This window comes from Sturnus vulgaris, chromosome 2 (genome assembly GCF_052056855.1).
Source record: "Sturnus vulgaris isolate bStuVul1 chromosome 2, bStuVul1.hap1, whole genome shotgun sequence".
NCBI lineage: Eukaryota > Metazoa > Chordata > Aves > Passeriformes > Sturnidae > Sturnus > Sturnus vulgaris.
The window spans coordinates 59,208,507-59,230,022 of record NC_142244.1 but is presented as its reverse complement, the minus strand read 5'-3'; the positions used below and the strand labels follow the sequence as shown (position 1 = coordinate 59,230,022).

The 21,516-nt window shown below is 45.7% G+C and overlaps 1 long non-coding RNA gene across 1 annotated transcript in view; it reads right to left on the bottom strand.

The window, feature by feature from the left end:
* Nucleotides 1–7,171: 7,171 nt before the first annotated feature.
* The window catches only part of LOC148224810 (uncharacterized), a 33,782-nt gene continuing 19,437 nt past the window's right edge, over nucleotides 7,172–21,516 (bottom strand). The window contains exons 5-6 of the long non-coding RNA XR_015801491.1: nucleotides 16,129–16,192; nucleotides 7,172–8,288 (exon numbers count right to left, since the gene is read on the bottom strand). This is a non-coding gene — a long non-coding RNA (uncharacterized LOC148224810). The remainder of the gene's footprint in view (nucleotides 8,289–16,128; nucleotides 16,193–21,516) is intronic.

The window sequence follows — 21,516 nt, the reverse complement described above, 5'->3', positions numbered from 1 at the left end:
GAGAAGAGAAAAGAGAAGAGAGAGAAGAGAAGAGAAGAGAAGAGAAGAGAAGAGAAGAGAAGAGAAGAGAAGAGAAGAGAAGAGAAGAGAAGAGAAGAGAAGAGAAGAGAAGAGAAGAGAAGAGAGAGAAGTAGTTTGGGTTGGAAGGGGCCTTAAAGACCATAGAGTTGCAACCCCTGCCATGGGCAGGGCCACCTTCCACTAGACCAGGTTGCCCAAAGCCCCATCCAACCTGACCTTGACCACTGCCAGGGATGGAGCATCCACACCTTCTCTGCACAGCCTGTTCCAGTGTCTCACCATTCTCACAGTAAAGAATTGCTTCCTAATATCTAATGTAAACCTGCCCTCTTTTCAGGTTAAGGCCATTCCCCATTGTCCTATCCTTACAAACCATGGTAAAATATCCCTCTCCTGTAGCCCCTTTTAGGTACTGGAGGGTGCCATAGGGTGTCCCTAGAGCCTTCTCTTCTTCAGGCTGAACCCTGAATCATCTCAGCTTGTCTTCACAGGAGAGGCTCTTCAGCCCACTGGTCATGTTCATGGCCCTCTTCTGGACTCATACCACCAGATCCACAACCAGCTAGGCCCCCCAGAGCTGGATGCAGCACTCCAGGTGGCATTTCACAAGAACAGAGCAGAGGGGCAGAATCCCATCCCTCACACTGCTTTGGATGCAGCCCAGAACAAGGTTGGCCTTCTGGGCTGCAAGTGCACATTGCCAGGTCATGCCCAGATTTTCAGCAGCTAACATCCCAAGACTTTTTCCTTGAGGTTGCTCTCAAAAAAGAGGTGACTCATAGCCTACCTGTTTCCTTCAAATGGAGCATGCAATGAGCTCTGCCCCCCATGTGGAGGAAACTGGGTTCTGGTCCCCCATCACCTCAGGAGCATCTCCACAGTCTTCAGTGCAATCCTAAGCACCACAGTCTGAATTTGGGGCTGATGTCTTTCTGACCTGCTCACTGACCTCCATGCGAAAAGGCAAGGCTCACAGAGCCAACAGAGATGGCAGGCAAGCCAGGAAGTAACGATGCCATAGCAAGGGAGTCCCTGCCCTGGGAAAAGAGGAGTGCCAGGGCTGACTCATCTATGTTGCATCATTAGGTAAAACAAATAGTGTTTAAAGTAAGGAGAGGAATTGGTTGGGCTCAAGCATTGGCATGCTGCCTCAGGTTTTGTGGATACACTGCAGGGCATTTTTGAACCTGAGCTTCTTCTTACCCTTAAAAAGGGGACAAGGTACTTTTCTTGTATGTAGCAAAACAACAGGCTCAAGTGGGAACATTTCTACTAAGTGCATGCAGCCCAGGAAGTGACTACAAGACATCCCCAGTGGCAAGAAATCAAGCAAAAGGGGGAGGAGGCCTGCATGGATGAACAAGGAATTGCTGTCAAACCCACACATAAGCAGGAGATACGTGAGGGGCTACCCACCTGGGATAAATATTGGGATGTTGTTAGAGTATGCAGAGATGCAAGTAGGAAGCCCAGGGCTCATCTTGCTAAGCATGACCAGAATAAGAAAGTCTTCTTCAAATTAATCAATAACAGAATTCTAAGGAAAATGTGTGTCCTCTGCTAAAAGGAGCAGGACCCTTGAAACACAGCTTGCAGAGAAGACTGAGGTACTGCATGTCTTTTTTGCTTCAGTCTTCACTGCTGAGGAGAGCCCTCAGGAATCATTGACCCAGTCGACCAGAGAGAAAGTCTGGTCCCTTCCATCCTTATCTGTTCCATGATCTGCTGAACTTCTGGCATTTGCTCAGGCAAGATGAGCTATTATGCCCAGAAAAATCATCCCAGGTGACCACTATAAGATGTGCTCCATATCTGGCAAATGGCCAGGTGACATTTCTGGTAGTCATGTCCTCAGATACCTTATAGGTGATGTAGAAAAGAAAGTCTAATTAAATGTTAAAAACACCTGTTGGGTCTTTTGGCCTAGCAAAATTATCTCTTTGGCTGCCTACTGATTTTCTACTGGAAGACACAAGAGCAAGGAAAAGAGAAGGCAGTCCTGTGAGGGTCAGCGTGAGAAGAAGCTGATGCATGGACTAACTTGCAATGACTATCTTTAAGAAAACACTGTGATTTACATAGAATGTATTTGTCAAGCTGCTCTCAACACTATGGGCACCATCTCTAACATTTGAGGTCCATATCACACACAACAAGACTCTGAAGACAACACTGCTATTGTCTTTTCTCAAGATTTTATTCTCTCAGAATTCATGTGTTAGTAAATATCAGATTTCCAGGACTATACTCCTCAATACAGAAAAAAGAGGACGTTCTGGTTCATCCTCATGTGTCTTGAAACCCAGTTCATGAGCTCTGAACCTCCTGAGTTTGTGAAGCCAAGGCTGCAAATCCCAGGAGAATGGGCACTGCTAGTTTCCAAGCCAGCAGAGACTGCACAGGAATTACAGCTTCTCTTAGCACAGGAATTACAGCTTCTCTTAGCACAGGTTAAACATGCATTCATCAGGGGCTTTGAGATATCCCACTGATAATGGTAAGAAATCACCTGCATGGTCATGTGAGATGACAGAAATCCTGCAACCCCTCTCTCTTCCTCCTCCCATACAATGTACACATCTTTATTTGAAACTGAAAATATAGCAGGTACACGAGAAGGAGAATTCATCTTTTCTGAACATCACCACAAGCATGAACACCTGCCAGCCTCTTATATGAAAAAAATCTTGTCCAGGATGGGAAACTATCCTCAAGCATGCCATTTTTAATGAAGACCCCAGGACTATGTGAAAAAACCCATATTATTATCTGAGGCCTTTGCAGCCAGCCAGATTTGGGAAGAATGCATCAGCACAGCAGGGACCCTGCAAAAGTGCCATGCCTGTTCTGTTGCATGGTCCATAATGTGCACACATTACCAGGTAGGTGTTAGCATTTGAGCAGTGGACATACACGGGAGGTGGTGTTAACCCTTTCAGTCTCTCCCATATGCACAGTTGTCTATTAGCTCTGCCTCTGTTTAAAAAAGGAAGGCTCAATAAATGCAGAAATAGACAAATTGCTGCTGAAGAAAAACATGGAGAGACACCAGCAAGGGGCACGTAAAACATCTGAAGAATTACTCCCTCGGGAGAAGAAAACTTGTGATGACGCACTAGTCAAGACTCCAGTCCAGGCTGGTTTTTTTAAGGCTTTTGAATTCCTTTTTTTCTTCCTGACCTTTTATGAACAGATCAGGGCCTTCTTTGCAAGTGCCATGGGAGGATACATGTGTCCTCCTTGTCTTTCTGCTTGCAGCTTTTAACAGCTTCTCACACTTGTACTAAGTGGGATTTAACGATATGTCAACAAGTGTGCCCAGTTAAAGGAGAAGATAACCCATTAAGTGGTGGTGTTTCAGAACAGATAACCTGCAATTTGGAAGCAATATGCTGTTTTAAAAGCAGGGTAGTTTGTTTACAAGTCATGTCAGGTAAATAAGGTTCTTGTCTCCTAGACGACCAGGACATCCACAACAAACCTTACCTGGCTTATCTTTGGCTACTGTGTCTGTGTAATTAGGCAAAGAAACAATCATGCCAGGGGAAAGCATCCTGACTCATCAAACATCACATATCCTCTTACCTGAGAGTCTGTAGGATTTTGAAAGACACAGCAATGCTTGAGTCACTGATATTCATTTTCAGTGTTCAGGTCAGTTCACAGTCTCCATCAGAAACTCCTGATGGATGGGATTACCGGCTCTGTGTTTGGTTTCCAGAGAAAAGGGGCTAAATGGGATTATTACATACTGCTTCTCACATATAAGAGAGTGAGCTCATTTTTCCCAGCACTGAATAAGGGGTGACCAGTATATTTTCAGAGGAACTGTGCACTTGTGTTTGTTCCTTTCTTGTACAGAGTTGATGATCCTATACCATGTCCTGCCAGCTGAGAGCGGTGTAACCTGAAGGGAATACTGACGGCATCCCTGTAGGTATGTGATAACCCAAGGTTATTAGTAAGCTTAAGATAACTGGAGCTCAAGCTCCATCCTGCTGAAGTACTAAGGAAAGCTTACTCACGACTCAATATGGAAAGTGGAAGCATAAGCTCTCCCTTAACAGTCACAAGATCAGAATCACTGTCAGCAGAATGAAAACTTATTGTTTAGGGCAACATATTACACCAAAAGAGGGGACAAGTCAGGTGCAGGCAGAAGCTGAACCACCCCAACACTCTTCTTCCCTCCTTATTCATCAGGGCGTGTGCTCACGCAGACAGGGCGGTGCGGGTGTGGACATGACAGGGAAAGTTGTCACACCGTTTATGGGATGGTGTTCCCAGGTCCATAAGGTAAATGCTGCTCCACTCCCTGTGACGTTTCAGCTGACCCAGACATCACCCAGACCCATTCCACCACGTCCCCTGGGAGCTGCCCTTGCAGCTTGCTAGCATTACAAAGGCTATTCAGTTTATGTTTTGCTTTGTTCAATTTAATCTAATTGCTCTAAGCCATGAAAGTCCTTTAACCACACTAAACAATTCCTCTTCCTCACTGGAGTTTACACCCATCAAATACTTGTAGATAGTTATCGTGCTTCCTTTAATCATTGTTTAGCCAAGAAATACAAGTCTAATCCAACTTCTGCCGGTGTAACGCTGAACATGGGAGGAATAAAGCCTGCCTGATGGAGAACATAAGGTGGGCTACTTCAGCATAAGGCTTTTTAAGAACTTCCTTCTGGCAGATCATTCACAGCCGGCCTCAAAAGAGGCATTACTAGCCAGGAGGAGGGCAAGTCAAGAGGAGCTAAAAGATGATCTGATTTAGGGCTTTGTCAGTCAGGTTTTAGTGGTTGGAATGATAAAGGACAGATCCAAGTATTCCTCAAAGCTGAGTCCTCTCCAGCTCAGACCAGTGTTGGGAGTGGGTTAACCATCTGCAAACCATGGTGATGCATTGCCTGGAAGAATGCAAGCTGGACTGTGTCTGTAATTGAATGAAAACAGTATGAATGAATGTGAGACACTGTCCAGGCTCATGCCCTGACCATTTTTGGTTTGTCTGCCAGCACACACACAGCCTCTGCCTGGTTTAAGCCCTGAACAGAGAGCTCATAGCAGACCTGTGGTGGACACAACATTCAATCCCTGCTCTTGGGCACACTTGCCCCTGCAGGCTCTGGAGACTGGAGTTTGAAGGACTGGTCTGGAGGACATAGTCTTCCCTGTCACTGAATTCATGTATCCATAGGACATCATACCATTGTTGTTTCTTGCTCTCACCTCACATTCTATCTAGTTTTTTCTCTTTTTTTTCCTTTTTTTGTGTTAATTTCCAGCTGCTGTATTGCTCCTAATTCATTTAAAATGATCACTTTATGAATATTCAGGATTAATTTTTGCAATACTAGGAGCAACACAAAACTTCAGGTAAACAAGAGACACCATTAACTGGTTCCAGGACTGTCTGGAGCAATGTAGAAGAATTTATTTCACCAGGTTGAGCAAGCCTTTGGCCATGTGCATCAATGCTCTGGCATTTCTTGCTAGGAAAAATTAAGCCTAAGTGGAATTGTCATATTTGAACTTCCCCACCCACTGAGGTACATAGTCATTGGCACACTCAAACTAAACACCTGCTCCCTTCCTACACAGTATACCTTTCTTCCCTTGCCAGGCTACAATGGGGACCAGCTTGGTCCTGCTTTTCACAACACACTTTCTAGATGGGTGCAGCAGGCAGCCCTGCTCCACTCCTGGGCCATCTGTTCTGCTGGCAGCAGCCGAGACCTGCAGCACTACTGCCATTTCCAGCAGCAACAGATTTCTCCTCTGGTCTTCTGGACAGCACCATGAAAAGCAATGCTTCCAGCAGCAAACTAGAGTGTTAATATGCCAAATAGCTTCCTTGCAGTCTGTCTCAGCCACAGTTGAGCATGCCTTATGGACATAATGTCGTATTTCAAGATGCACAGAGTGCTGGTTTAGGGCTTAGCCAGGCTTAGTCTTTCATCCTAGTGCCTACTAGGAGCGAAGCCTGGGGTGAAATATGCTCATAGTTGTACCTGAAGGTTATTTAAAAGGAAACCCACTTGATTTCCAACCCCAGCTGAACTGTCAGTAGTGCAAAGTGAATGACTGGAGGACCCTGACCAAGGGTGGTAGTGAAGACAGCTTTCCCCAAACCAGTACATTTCCCTTGAAAAGCACCTGAAAACAAGAAAGTATTTACACACTGAGATCTGTGGCATGCTACTGTGCTTCTCATCCCCTTTTCAGACAGCCCTTCAATATTCAAGCTAAGCATGGTGAGGTTCTCCAAGTAAAGAGAAATTCACTGTGCCCAGGGTAGCTGTTCATGTAGGTTTCAGCTTTTATTTCTCCTGGAGAGGTCAGTCTTCCATGCCCATACCTTGTGGTGAGTCTTAGAGCTGCTGCTTGGACTATTGCATAGAGACCCTAACCGCAACCAAGGTCACCAAGGATGCATCTCCTGATCACACAGAAGTCCTCTCTCACATGCCTCTTGTACAGCCAGGGGGAAAGGTACTTGAACAGAGATGAAGTGAAATGACCAATTCTCCTCTATACCCCACTCCTCTCCACCCACTGGCTTAGGCCAGGTATCAGTTAGGCTTGGAAAGGCTCAGGTGTGGCTCTAGATTTGTCCTGAGTGGTCTTTGTGTCTCTCTCTGTGGGCCTGGCCTCTTCTACCCACCACATTCCTTTCTTGGCTTGCTAGGGCACTCAGCCCCAAAAAGCCATCACTTGTGTTTGTCTTGCTTTAGCCCCTGTAAATTCAAGCTGTTTATTACATGTGACTTCATATTTGTCTCAAATGGCTCCATATTTGTCTGGATATTCTTTTCCCTTTCTGCTCCTTAATAGTTTCCCCAAACATTTTCCTGACTTATATTTTTGGGGATGGCTGTATTAAGAATAGGTAGAAAAGGGAATAGTTTGTTCTCACTACAGATGTACTGGCTTATCCAGAACTAATTTTGGTAGGAGTCTGCCAGCTCAAGGTGTCTGAGCCAGCACTTTTCATTGTGTCTGCTGATTTTTCTCCAGAGAGTAATTTTTTCTAGGCAATGTGCTGGAAGTGCTTCCCCTACCCAGAGGGCACACACAGGTTTGCAGTATAAAGGGGAGACAGAAAGTGCCTACACTGCACCAATACTTTTCCTTCAGAGCCAAGGAAGAGTCACTTTTTTCCTTGCTTTTATTCGGACAAATGTTCCTGAAAACTTCGAAGGCATTTGTCTTGGTCATAACCACATTCTACACACTGGGGAGCTCCTAATAATGTAAATCCATTAGGCTTAAACGATAAAAACAGAAAATAACATCGTATGACAGAAATGAAAAAGAGACTGGCTATTATGGGTTAGATCTATATTTAGCACCTTGGACTCAAAAGCACTGTAGAATCATGGAAATTAAAAACAGACCAGAGCATCTACACCAAATGCAAGAAGTATGGGAGAAGGCAGAATAAACTCTTCTTGCTTTCTCCAGAATCCCTCAAACACAAAGGTAACCAGGGGCAGGGGCAGAGGGAATGGTAAGCAGTAAGTCCAAAGAGAAGAGAGATCTAGTGAGGCAAACAGAGATCAAAGATGATCCACTCAGTTGTGAGTGCAGGGAGAGACACCCAGGACACAGCAGCCCCGCTCACTGCTCTGTCTCCTAGGCATATGGTGAGTAAACAATATGTTATTAATAACTCACAATAACCAGTCTGTTATCATCTATTCGTATCAAACAATGCTGAGGAAGGAACTGTACAGATGAAAAGCACAATATTCTTTAATTACAATAATAATAATAATGTGAGGACACTCTGCCTCCCTTACATAATATAACAGTCAAGGTAAAACAGGAACTCAGTTCCTTGCATGTCATAACCTCCAGATGCCTCGACATAAAAGGCAGTATGTCAGAAACCTTTTTGCAGCATGGTAACACCTACAGTGCCCCAGTCATTGACTCAGGACAGACCCAGGGGCTCTGCCAAGCCCACCTCTGAAGCAGCAGGAGCAGACTGTGTGGTGTAGGTGGGGCTTTGGGGACATCCTGTCATTCTTGCACACAAAGACAAGCTTTCCCTCTGTACCTGCTCTGCAACTGGTGAGCTGGAGAAATTGGATTCCACCAGTGACTGGGAGGTTTCTCCACTGCATGTCCTGGATGCATCTCCAGAAGGTTTCCTTCTCCACTCTGCTCAAAGGGGAACAACCAGAGGCTCTTGCACAGGATGCTGTTTCCACCTTGCCACAGGTGTCTTAGCTCTCCACTGACCAGAAGCAATGCAGCAACATCTGTGTAGACGAATTATGTCCAGGATAATCACAACAGACAAAAACATTTTAAATGAACATTTTTAAGGAGTTTGAAATCACCAAAGAGGCATGAATGACTAAATGAGACTTGGACAAAATGCAGAAAAGAGTCCAAGGCTGAGATAAAGCCCTGAGCTGTATTTTTGCTAGTATCTTTAAATAAGATAAATTCCTCAGTTAATTAGTAGCCTTTTATTTCTCTGTCTGACTTGAATGATGCTCCCTTTGCCTAATACAAGCAAAGCCCTCTCCCTCCTCACTCTCCTTCTAGAAGTTTATTCCAATAACTACCATCACAGTGCAATGAAGTTATGCCTACATAAAGGAAAACGTCTGAATTTCTGCAAGAAATCTCACTTACCAGAAGTTATTAAAGCCTGCAAAAATGGAGAAAGAAAGAAAGAGAGAAAGAAAAAAAGAAAGAAAGAGAGAAAGAAAGAAAGAAAGAAAGAAAGAAAGAAAGAAGAGAGAGAGAAAGAGAGAAAGAGAGAGAGAAAGAGAGAAAGAGAGAAAGAAAGAAAGAGAGAAAGAAAGAAAGAAAGAAAGAAAGAAAGAAAGAAAGAAAGAAAGAAAGAAAGAAAGAAAGAAAGAAAGAAAGAAAGAAAGAAAGAAAGAAAGAAAAGAGAGAGAAAGAGAGAAAGAGAGAAAGAAAGAAAGAGAAGAAAGAGAGAAAGAAGAGAAAGAAAGAAAGAGAGAAAGAAGAAGAAAGAAAGAAAGAAAGAAAGAAAGAAGAAAGAAAGAAAGAAAGAAAGAAAGAAAGAAAGAAAGAAGAAGAAAGAAAGAAAGAAAGAAAGAAAGAAAGAAAGAAAGAAAGAAAGAAAGAAAGAAAGAAAGAAAGAAAGAAAGAAAGAAAGAAAGAAAGAAAGAAAGAAAGAAAGAAAGAAAGAAAGAAAGAAAGAAAGAAAGAAAGAAAGAAAGAAAGAAAGAAAGAAAGAAAGAAAGAAAGAAAGAAAGAAAGAAAGAAAGAAAGAAAGAAAGAAAGAAAGAAAGAAAGAAAGAAAGAAAGAAAGAAAGAAAGATCTCGTGGGTAGTAATGTTGGGTATCCACATTCCCATGCTTAAACTCAAGGGTGATCATTTGGTTTAGCTGTGCATTGTACTTTGCAAAGTTCCTCCACTGTTTCCCACTGGTTAATTAGAAAATTTTAAGTCTCAAGCAATTTGGGCTGGTCTATATTTAAGTCCAAAAATGACAAGGAAGTAAACATGCTTCTGGGATGACCTATTACTATATAAAACAGGGGTGGGGATGGAAAGTGAAGTTTATATACCCTTGGGATGCAGACAAACACTGAGGGCAATAACAATGGCATCTGCTGATGGTTTGGGGTCATGGGCTGTAAACTGCTTGTGTGTACAGAGAGAATTCCTAGAGGCAAGGCTTCATATGCAGCTCAGGGTGGATTCCTTGGCAGAGAGCATGTGAAAAGGGTGTTTGTGGCCACATTTGGCTTGCCCTGTCTTACTACATATGTATATACATAAAATCACAGTTTGTTGAAGAAAAAAAAAAACCCAAGCAAATCTTTTTCTCATCAGCTGATGCACCTGTGACACTCTGACAGCACAACAGAGCCTGCATTGATCACCCTTCTCTGAATGGCTTGCACTTTCTTCATTCATCACACAGGTGCATCTACTAAAAAGGTGGGTGTTTAGACTGTTCCCCCTGGTTTTTTCACTTAAAATACCATTTCTTCCAACATCTCCTTCATTCTTTCCCAAGCACTCACATCCTCCTTGCCACTGCCTGACATGCCCCCAGTAGTCATGGAGCTATAGAGATTCTCCTGAGATCACTTCTGCTGAAGCAGAGACTCAGTAAAGCTGAAAGGTTTGGGGTGGCCTCTCCCAGTGCAGTCTCTGACAGCAGACAGCTCATGGGACAGAGACCACAGGATGAGATGAAGATTTTTCTTACTCTCTCACCTTTTCACCCCTCATCCTCCAGGGGTTTTTTTTCCCTATTAACACCAGGGCCAGACTGGAGAATTGGTCCAGATTAAAAAACAGGAGGAGGGGGAAGGGTTTTGGCAGATGTTCTTTAAGCCAGATCAGTGCCTCAGTTCAATTCAGTGTTGTGCAGAGTGTGCCAGAGAGCTGGGGACTGCAGTGTCACGCATGGGGACAGGGGCAAAGACAGGTATTATGTGTCAGGAACACCTTGGGTTAGCATGGATACTGGAGACTTTATCTCATGAAGTGGCAATATGTATTTAGGCACCAGGAAGGGGAGGTGACAGTGATTGCTTAGATGTGCCTTTGGCTCCCATAAATTAGATTTAAACAATGTGGTTTGAAACAGGTAATTTAAGGCCACCTTGAAGAAAAACTAAAAACACTGGAAGATATTTGAGAAATACCAGCTGCATTGCAGATATGCTGAGGCAGCAGGCTGCAGTTGCTTTTCTCCAACCTTGTTCCTTTAGGAGCAAAAGTCTTCCAACTGTACTTCTGGGAAAATAACCTATAGAAAGGTCTGTGTTGGTTTTGGATGGGATAGAGTTAATTTTCTTCTAGTAGCTGCTGTGGGGCTATGGTTTGGATTTGTGACCAAAACAGTGTTGATAACACAAAGATGTTTTTGTTACAGGTGAGCAGGGCTGACACTGAGTCAGGGTCTTTTCTGCCTCCCACCCCACCACACAAACAAGAGGGCTGGGGGTGAACAGGAAGTTTTGAGAGGGCACAGTGGGGACAGCTGACCCCAACTGACCAAAGGAATATCCTAGGCCATATGGCACCATGCTCAGCACATATAGCTGGGGGAAGGAGAGAGAGAGGGACTTTTGGACTAATGGTGTTTGTCTTCCCAAGCTACCACTACACACGGTGGAGCCCTGCTTTCCTGGGGATGGCTGAACACCTGCCTGACCATGGGAAGTGGTGAATGGATTCCTTGTTCCTCTTTGCTTGTGTGTGGCTTTTGCTTTGCCTGTTAAACTGTCTTTATCTCAACACACAATTTCTCTCACTTTGACTCTTCTGATTCCCTTCCCTATCCTAGGGGGGAGAGAGTAAATGACTGGCTCTGTGGGGCTTAGTTTCTGACTAGAGTTAAACCACAACGATATCTTAGCAAGTACCGAGTGAGAAAAGATAAGAAAGTTTTGCTTTGAACTGTCAACTACCTTTGATGGCACTGTTCCAGCTTTTTTTTCCACCTGGAGTGTAGTTTAAGCTGTGTCCTCAGCTGGCCTGCTTGTGTACCAATAATAAGGCACAATTACAGCCATCAAATGATATGGCTCCAGCACAAATGAATTTTCATATCCATTCATCATACTGAAGAACATCTCAAGCCATGAGGTTTCTGGTTTTCATTATGGAGGCTATGGGGTTTTTTTGTATTGCGCAATGAAGAAGGCAAAATTCAAAATCTGTAGGCAAGAAAATGTCACATTTTCATGGAAAAGGAAGGAGGATGATGTATGTATTTTATACAGTTCATTAACGCCAGAGATCCAAAGAAACTGTTGAGCATAAAAATATTCAATGTCTATGAATAAACAATAGTAATGATTTAGAAACTCTTCCATCATAGTCCTTGTGTCTCACTACTGCCCAAGGCACCATTCATGCCCAGGACATTGCTTGTGTGGGGGAGATCCCAGCTGGGTCAGCTTTTCTGGGAGCCCGATGAACAGCTTTCTGCACAAAGCTGAATAACAGCTTTCCGAATTAAACCTAAAAGCAAAGGATAAAGTCTCATCCAGTTTTCGAGGCAGCTGTTTGATAACAGAATGGATTCTGCCCTGATGCAAACAGAGCTCAGCAGCTCCACTGAAGGCACTGGCCAACAGTGCTGTCCCTCATTAAGTCTTGCTAATTATATTATCTGCCTCTCAGCTGCTGCGTGGGCAGTAGCCAGGAAAGGGATAGTGACAGAAGCGATTCCCGAGGAGGACTCTCTAAATGCACTGACACATGTAATCCTGCCTTGCCAAAGGGAACAGACCAAGTGGCCTTTGGGGTCCTTTTCTCACATTTTGTAGCCCTGGCCAGACTCCCTGAGCCACCTAATGGAGATTGCAGCAGAAGTTGCTGCCAGTTCCAGATGGCAGAAGCCACCTTGCTGAGCTGTCACCAGCTGACAGCAGGAACCCGAGCTGAGCTAGAAACACACTGCCTTGGGATCACTTGGGACACACATCCCAAGGGGTACCCAGAGCATCCTTCTCCTCAGTGCCATTGTAAGCCACAGCTGACTTTGCACCTGACCTGCTCAGGGTTTGCTGGGGAGGCTGGGCAGGAATGCCGAGCAATGAAGTGTGGTTATTCTGAGGCTGGCCTGCTGACACAGGATGCACTACACAGCCACACAGGCCAGGTGACCAGTGCTTCCTCTGGGCCAGCAGGAGCCCCAGCCCTCCAGGGAACCCCCATGTGCCAGCTCAGTCACCCTGGCAGGCCACCAGCCAGAGCCACGGTGTGATTCTTGTACCAGCGCTTGTACCAGGCTGCAGTGTCCCTCCCTCTCCCACAGCTGCAGCAAATGAAGCAGTTAATGGCAGGGGAGAGAAAAAGCCCCACACCAAAAGCATCCTGATAAAAGAGGATCTGAGACTCTCTCCCAGGATTGGTACCACGTCCTGCCATGACTGAGCCAGAGAAGGTCTTCCACAACCCAGGAAGGACCCCTAATAGGGATGTGAGACATGAGTTGACCAGCCTGAGAAGAACTATGGTCTGGGCTCAGGTTCAGCAGCAGAGACTGCTGCTCGAGCAGCAATGACCAGACCTTTTTCTCTTTTTTCTTTTTTCCAGACCTTTTCTCTGCCTTCTTGGAAGAGCCAGCAAAATGCCCTCAAGAGAGCCTGGCCACTGGAGTCTCAGCTCAACCTTATGGCAGGGAGAAATTTATTGATGCACAAAGGGGAACTAACTACTACACTAATTGAAAATGACTTTAGGGGAATATAGGTCAGCAGAGCATAATCTGTCCTGCAGTTTGGCCAGGATACTATGTTGGTGTCTTGACCACAAAAGCTGCCAAGAGAGGTTCATGGATTGTGCATAGTTAAAATAGAGGTTTGTGTTGCATCCTGAAAACAGGCGCAGTGCTAGCAGCCAGAGTTAATAGTCAGAGCCAGATGCTCGCACACCTCCCACTCCTTCTTCCCAGAAAACAGGATGCCTTTCTTGTCTGCTACTCGCTGTTCCCAGCACCAGCTGATGAGGCAGCTCCTTCTGCCCCGGCTGGTACAAAATAGGCGTCCATCTTCCAGGAAAGGCACAAATCTTCTTTGACAAGCAGTGATATTAACAGGGATTAGAGAATGCAAGAGCCACTGCCAGAATTGAACAAAGGATGCAGCCCAGGCAGCCTGGCCCTGGAAGCCTTTTAATCAAGATTAAAGGTTACACTGAGGACGGGGCTGTATTTTCAACCCACTGTGAAACCACCAGCTCACCCATTCAGAGCAAGAATTTCTGAGCAACTGGCAGCCTGTGATAGAGGGGCTCACACCAGCATCAATCCCAATCTCAGGAATGGGTTGCCATGATGGAAAGGGAGCTGACAAGGCAGCTAGTGAAGGCATCACCCCTGATGGCTTGTATTGCTTCCCAGGCTTAGATGGCATCATGACATAGGATATTCTCCTATCAGAGTTTCCTTAGTACGTGGATGACAGGCAAGCCTTGCCAAACCCCACAGAACCCTCTCGTCAGATGAAGGTTTTCCATTCTGTCACAAGCAGTGGTTTTGGTAACTTGCATCTCTCTCTACTGCTCATCTCCACTCATGTCCCTTGCAGCAAGTCCCCACTGTGTACCCAAGGCAAGGTCTGGACCTGCACAGGCTGTAAATAAAAGTGCCTGCAAATAATAAAATCCCATGTCAGTGGAATTTGTGGTTTGCAGTGTTTTACCAATATTATTTTCTAGATGCATTCAAAATATTTTTTTTCTTATATCTGAACTCTTTTACTTTTAAATGCTCCCTCAGGAACATTTGCCATTTGTTTGTGGGATGAGAAGTGTAAGCTTGAACTCTTTAGCAACAGCTGCTGTCTGAGTACCATGATCACACTTGGGGCTTGGACACGCATTTGTGACACTTGATACTGAAGTTTCAATGTCTTGAAGTCATGTGTGCATTAACATAGCCACAAGATCATATTCAAAGACTTGGAAAAAGCAAACTCTTTAGTTTTTGCAAGGAGCAGGAATAATCACTCTGACTGACACCTAGCTCAGATAAACTCTTTAAAATACTCAGTTTTCACAGCCATTTCAGCTGTGGCAAAGTGAGTCTCGGCACAGGGAGCTGAGAGAACATTCAGGCTGAGCTTTCTTCACCACAGCTGGGCTGCTGCTGGCACCGCAGCCAAACTGGGTGCAGTGTAAAGTATGTGTACACTGAGGGGTGTGCCTGTGTGTGCGTGTGTGTGTGTGCACACATTACTGCATGTGTGGCAGCAATCCTCGGTGTGTTTTAAAATGCCACCCCATCCATGTGATATACTGAACTACGAAAACAGTAACACACGAAGTTACACGCTGACTCTTGTCTGGATTTGGGGCTGGTTACACCCAGCCTTTGGTTTCTTGTGGTTTTAAATGAAGGTTTTCTTCCCCATCCTTAGAAGCGCCTCTATAGTCAAACAGGAAAGAGGAGAGGGAAAGAAAACAGACAAAACCAGGGATGATTCAAGGCACCCACCAAAGGCAGCTGTCTCTGGTTACTAGGTGTCTGTTATCCTGTATCAGTCATATGTGGACAGCCATTAAGTACATGTGTAAATAATCACAACTGCTGAGCCCCTTATGGGTTTTAGCAAGAAAAATTGCCTTTGTGAAATTGCCACAGGATGTGCCTTATTCTCTGGTCTGTATTCATTATTCTCTTGTATAAAAATTTCATTTACGTAGACAGAAACAATGCCATGAGATCTAGGCCAGAAACCGCACACCCTAACTAACCAGGAAGAAAAGCCAAAGCAAATATTCCTGGGCTCTGCAATACACAGCACACACTGGATAATTACCCACCCAAAATATTCAGAGGATAACAAATACAGTATTAAAAATAAATAATGTCAGGATTGGTCCCCATTCAGCGGCCAAAAGCTGAAGTAACAAATCTTGATTTTGAACCAGTTGCTGGCAGGGTCTGTTCAGTGCCATGGGGGCTGTGGGTCCCCCCCAGCGCTGGTGCCCTTCCTGCCAGCTCTGAATAACCACCCAGCCCATGTCAGCACAGCCTGCAATGCGAAGAGCTCTCAAAAGCCAGTGTTGAGGACAGCAGCTGCCCCGAGAACCCCAAGCTGTCACCCTGCAAAGCAGTGCCTGGGCTTGTGCCAGCCACATAGTGCTGGACCCGCTCCCATATGTGTGTGGACTGACTTCCTTCAATGCAGTACATTTGGTCCCTCCTCAGGATGCTGAAATAAATAAGGTTACTTGCACAAACACACCCTGTTTATCTTCCTCGCTGACACCAGCTCTCACCCTCTTCAAACAAGATTGCTATGTCCCCACTCACGTAACTTGCTCTGAAACCCCTACTCTGGTCTTCCTCCTAGCTAGACAATGCTGGTTTTGCTTTGCAATCAAAAGGAATCCCAAGAAGTGGTCCTGCAGCTGGTAAGAAATGAAATGTTATGATGTCTTAAAGGCTTAGGAGAGGGCAAGGGTCAAGTGGATTACCCTCCTCATATAGCTCACAGGTTTTCTATTAGGAAAATCCCCCTCCAGTTGTCAAGAAGGCAAGTTATAGAGATCACAGTTTCTTCTCGAGACAGCACCTCCCACCTCCTCCCTCTGTCCCTATCTCCCACTGACCTCCACCAGTTAAAACCTCTGGGCGGCTTACTTTGGAGCAGGTTGCAATTTCTAATTCCAGTGCTCTCCCATGGACTCCAGGTGCCGGTTATGGTCTGAATGAATAAATCATGTAAACAGACACAGTTAGCTCTGGGTTACTTTTGCGAAGAGAGGTGTGAAGGCATTTCCCTAAGATATACATTAAGCTGAATGGAAAAGACAGAATCTAGACTCTGTCTTTCAGGGTTCAGTGCTTAAACTGACTTATTAGCCTCCTAACAGATTAACTGCTCATTTAAAAAAAAAAAAAAAACCAAACAAAAAACCCCAACAACAACAACAAACAAAACACAGACAAACAAAAACCCCCAAACCATAGCTCTTATTAGTCTAATGCATCTCAGCATTGATATCTCAGCATCGCAATACAAAATTTTCGCTGCTTGTCATTCCATTTTCAAATCGCATTTCCTCAAATTTTCCTGAATTCTGCCATGAAATCCTAGATAGCTGTACCAAAGCCACTGCCATTGAATGGAAGTAGCCAGTGGATAGATGTGAGCTGATTTGGTCTCTGAAGCACAAGATCTGCCCAATGTAGAGAAGCTTATCCAATAGAGCACTGTGATGATTTGTATTTAACACTCCAGAATAGCCCATCAGGCACCCCGTGGCAAAGAGAAAGGAGAATAAAAACTGACATGACAGCAAAAGACAATTTTTCTCCTGATGCAGTCATTAATCTAATATTGTACATCAATCAGGGGCTACTAACTGGCCAGATCTGCACTCAGATTGTTTACACTGATATAATTGAAGGAATCTTTCAGCTCAGCTTACTCTTATAACAGACTTGGTGTCCTGGGGTACAATGCAAAAATGTGTATTCTATCACCATCTGTTAAAATGTGGGAGGGGTGGTGATCCTTATCTCTGTGGGAGATATCCTCTGCTGATGTGCCATCTGATAAGATGGGGGGATGATCATCGTTATCTATTCACAACCCATCCCTCCTCCAGAAGATATATTCTGTTAATGGGCCATTAAGTCCTATTGTGTGACTGATAAGATTACATCACCCCATTGGGAGATGCCCCAACCAGGGGCAGGAGCCAAGCCTTTCCTACCTAGATAAAAAACTGGGGTTTGGGACCCGAGGGCAGACCTTTCTACTGGATCCCAGAGGAAAGTCGGACCTTTTTCCACATCATCGCTGGATCTTCGGAGGAAAACTGCACCTTCTACAGGAGCACTGCTTCAACAGAACCACATCTGTCATCCAGGAGGACTGCAGCCACCATCTATACGGACTGCTACCAACACCCTGACTGACAGGGTGTCAGGTTGTATTTCTGACTGTGTTGGTGGTTGTTTCTTTTATATTATTGCATGTATTTTATTTTTTTCTCTTTTCTCCTATTAAATTGTATTACTGACTTGGAGTCTCGCACTGGTTTTACTTTCAAACCAACACATTAATTGGCGCCCAACGTGGGGCACGAAGGGTGCTGAGGAAAGTCAGTATTACAATTTTGTTTTCACCATGATTCTCAACATGCTTACATGGGTTTTATATCTTGCTCTCTATATTTTTCCACACATGGGGAACTATCTGCCAGCTGTAATGCTCCTGTGTAGACCAGGATATGGTATAAAAATTGCTTTACTGGCCTATTATGTCTACTGCATGATAACCTCTGAGGCAATGAACATAATCCGGAATATATACTCGACTTTGTTTGCTTGTCCTAGTCTAGGTTGCTACATCCGGGGTTTTAACAATCACACCCAGCCCTTGGGGGGAGGGGTAAAGGATGATTTTTTCCAATCTTTCCGGCCTGATACAGTAGTTTTTGGAAATGTTGAGTTCCCGCTGGATGCTAAGGACAGCACAATATTGTTGTTAGTTCTGCTTTGTCTCCTCTGCACAGCCTTTACAGCCTACAACATGCTTAGAAACAGAACACTACATGGCGTATTGATGCGTATTCTTGAGGAAGAGGAAAAAAGAAACAAATCAACTTCGTCCACGACTGCACAGAATGTCACAAAGAGGAGAAGAACCAAACAAAAAGCAACAGTGCCCGTGTCTATGCAGACTGCCACAAAGGAGGAAAAAGCCAAAAGCGAAGCAACAGTGTCCGTGTCTACGCAGACTGCCACAGAGGAGGAAAAAGCCAAAAGCAAAGCAACGGTGTCCGTGTCTATGCAGTCTGCCACAGAGGAGAAAAAAGCCAGAAGCACCATCAGCATCTCCACACAAACCATCACTGAGCCAGAACAGCCTAGACCAGTAGCAGTTGCGCCCGTTCAGAAGAAGAAATCAAAGAGCAAATCAGTTCGCATAGTGACTGACGAGGACGTGGCAGGACCTTCGCACCCAGCAGAAGTGACAGAGCCAGAGATCATCACTCGCTCTCTATCCCTGGGTGAGCTGCGTGACCTGCGGAGGGAATTCGCCCGCCAGACAAATGAGTCCATCTTGACCTGGCTGCTCCGCATCTGGGACGCTGCAGCCAATGACACCATTCTGGATGGATGTGAGGCCAGGCAACTGGGATCTCTGTCCCGGGATGTGGTCATTGACCAGGGGATTGGGAGAACCCAAGAAACTCTCAGCCTCTGGCGGCGACTGCTGACAAGTGTGAAGGACAGATACCTTTGTAAAGAAGATCTTCAGGTGCACCAAGGAAAATGGAGCACAATAGAACAAGGTATCCGATGCCTGAGGGAATTGGCCGTGCTGGAGATCATTTTCTCAGAAGATGAGAGATTTCCTAAGAGCCCAGACTGTGTCCGGTGCACGTCACAGATGTGGTTGAGATTTGCACGACTTGGACCAGAGATGTATTCCCGTTACCTGGCAACACTGCAGTGGAGGGAAGGTGAGGACATGGTAGGCGTCTTGGCCAATAAACTAAGAATTTATGAGGACACTGTCACAGCCCCATTTCGTACCCATGTCTCATCCGTGGAAACACGGCTGGTGGAGCAAGTCCGAAGCCTGATTGAAGAGGGCCATCAGAAACTAAAAAAAGAACTTAAGGAAAACAACTACCAGATCTCTCCTGAACCAACAAGAGTTTCTGCCATTAGGAGCCGGCGTTCCTCAGGCAGGGAGAGAGGACACACTCCACGAGGTAACCTCTGGTTTTTCCTTCAGGAGCATGGAGAAGACATGAGGAAGTGGGATGGAAAACCCACCTCCTCCTTAGCAGCCCGGGTACGGGAGCTGAAAAGAGGGACACCTACCCCAAGAAGTTCATCTAGAGTCAATGCTGCTCCAGTCTCTCGTGTACAGAACTCCAGACAGTATCAGAATGATGATATGACTGATCCTCTTGAAGGAACCTCAAGAACCTATTTACAGGGAGAGAGCAACGTGTACCAGGATCAGGAATAGAGGAGCCCTGCCTCTAGCCAGGTAGAGGAGAGGGATAATCGGATCTATTGGACTGTGTGGATCCGATGGCCTGGCACATCCGACCCACAAAAACATAAGGCTTTGGTTGACACCGGCGCCCAGTGTACTCTGATGCCATCAAAGTATGTAGGAGAAGAATCCATCTCTATTTCTGGGGTAACAGGAGGATCCCAGCAGCTGACTGTAGTGGAGGCCGAAGTGAGTTTAACTGGGAACAGGTGGCAGAAACACCCCATCGTGACTGGCCCAGAGGCCCCATGCATCCTTGGCATAGACTATCTTAGAAATGGATACTTCAAAGACCCAAAAGGATATCCCTGGGCTTTCGGGATAGCTGCTGTAGAGACAGACGGCATTAGAAAACTGAGCACCTTGCCTGGTCTTGCAGATGACCCCTCTGCTGTGGGACTACTGAGAGTTGAAGAGCAACGGGTACCAATCGCCAGAACAACAGTACACCGCCGGCAATACCGTACTGACAGAGACTCAGTGATTCCCATCCATGAAATGATCCGTAAACTGGAGAGCCAAGGGGTGGTCAGCAAAACCCACTCACCCTTCAACAGCCCCATCTGGCCTGTGCGTAAATCTGAAGGAGAATGGAGATTGACCGTAGACTATCGTGCATTGAATGAGGTGACTCCACCGCTGAGCGCTGCTGTGCCGGACATGCTGGAACTGCAGTACGAGCTGGAGTCCAAGGCAGCAAAGTGGTATGCCACTATCGATATCGCCAATGCATTTTTCTCCATTCCTCTGGCAGCAGAATGCAGGCCTCAGTTTGCTTTCACCTGGAGGGGTGTGCAGTACACCTGGAATCGTCTGCCCCAGGGGTGGAAGCACAGTCCCACCATCTGTCATGGGCTGATCCAGGCTGCACTGGAGAAGGGTGAGACCCCCGAACATCTACAGTATATCGATGACATCATTGTATGGGGCAGCACAGCAGGGGAAGTCTTCGAGAAAGGAGAGAAGATTATCCAGATTCTGCTGAAAGCTGGTTTTGCCATTAAGCGAAGTAAAGTTAAGGGACCAGCTCAGGAAATTCAGTTTCTAGGAGTCAAGTGGCAAGATGGACGTCGTCAGATCCCAACAGAGGTAATTAATAAGATCACTGCTATGTCTCCACCTACCAACAAGAAGGAAACACAAGCCTTCCTAGGTGCCATAGGCTTTTGGAGAATGCACATTCCTGAGTACAGTCAGATTGTGAGCCCTCTCTACCTGGTTACCCGCAAGAAGAACGATTTCCACTGGGGCCCTGAGCAGCAGCAAGCCTTCGCCCAGATCAAGCAGGAGATTGCTCATGCAGTAGCCCTTGGCCCAGTCAGGACGGGACCAGATGTGAAGAACGTGCTCTACTCTGCAGCCGGGAACCATGGTTTGTCTTGGAGCCTGTGGCAGAAGGTGCCTGGTGAGACTCGGGGTCGACCACTGGGATTCTGGAGCAGAAGCTACAAAGGATCTGAAGCCAACTACACTCCCACAGAGAAGGAGATCTTGGCCGCCTATGAAGGAGTTCAAGCTGCCTCAGAGGTGATTGGCACAGAAACACAACTCCTCCTGGCACCCCGACTACCAGTGCTGGGCTGGATGTTCAAGGGAAAGGTGCCTTCCACACATCACGCCACTGACACCACATGGAGCAAGTGGATTGCCCTCATCACTCAGCGCGCCCGTATTGGGAATCCAAATCGCCCTGGGATTCTGGAAATAATTACAAACTGGCCTGAAGGTGAGACTTTTGGATTGTCTTCTGAAGAAGAAGAGGAACAAGTGGCACGTGCTGAGGAAGCCCCACCATATAATGAGCTACCGGAGGCTGAAAGACGATATGCCCTCTTCACTGATGGTTCCTGCCGAATTGTAGGCACTAACCGGAAATGGAAAGCTGCAGTATGGAGCCCCACACGACAAGTTGCACAAGCTACCGAGGGACAAGGTGGATCGAGTCAGGTCGCAGAGCTAAAAGCCGTCCAGTTGGCTTTGGATATTGCTGAACGAGAGAAGTG